Source organism: Nicotiana attenuata, chromosome 6 (assembly GCF_001879085.1).
Source record: "Nicotiana attenuata strain UT chromosome 6, NIATTr2, whole genome shotgun sequence".
NCBI classification, from domain to species: Eukaryota; Viridiplantae; Streptophyta; class Magnoliopsida; order Solanales; family Solanaceae; genus Nicotiana; species Nicotiana attenuata.
In genome coordinates, this window is record NC_031994.1 from 80,553,369 (window position 1) to 80,553,992 (window position 624).

Below are 624 nucleotides of genomic sequence, written 5' to 3' on the forward strand. Positions count from 1 at the left end.
GAATTCATTGATTCTACCATGTTTGTTGTTAGCATATCATAACGTCGCCGTGGGAACCACGATCGAGCCCATCTCTCAGGAGGCTCTTCCATTATGTAATTGTATGTTTTCTTGTCAATACTTTTGAGTTGGGACATTAACTGATTAAAATCTTCACGTTTGTATGATCTTGCAGCACTTTGAAAAAGATTTATTGCCATGGCCTTTGCATGTCTTTGCTTTAAATTTTTCTCAAAGTGATATAGGCAGATATGTGAGCTTCAGGAAAAACTCTTCTAATACCATTTGCGATCGATTGGTTTCTATCTGACAAGAAAACCAGTTCACGACGAACTTGAATTGCTTTTCTCATTTCCCCAAAGAACCAAATGTATGCCTCATTGTTTTCTGAATCTGCTACACCAAAATATAAAAGGAAAGATTTGATTGTTTGCATCCTTTGATACAGCGACGAATAGAACACCATGATATTTTAACTTCAAAAACATTGCATCTACTGCAATAACAGGTCTACAGTAGGACCAACCAGCTAGTGATGCCGCAGGAGCAAAGAACAAGTAAGCAAATCTGTACATTGAAACACAGAAAAACAAATTATAAGGTTTGATGTTTTTCAAATAGTAA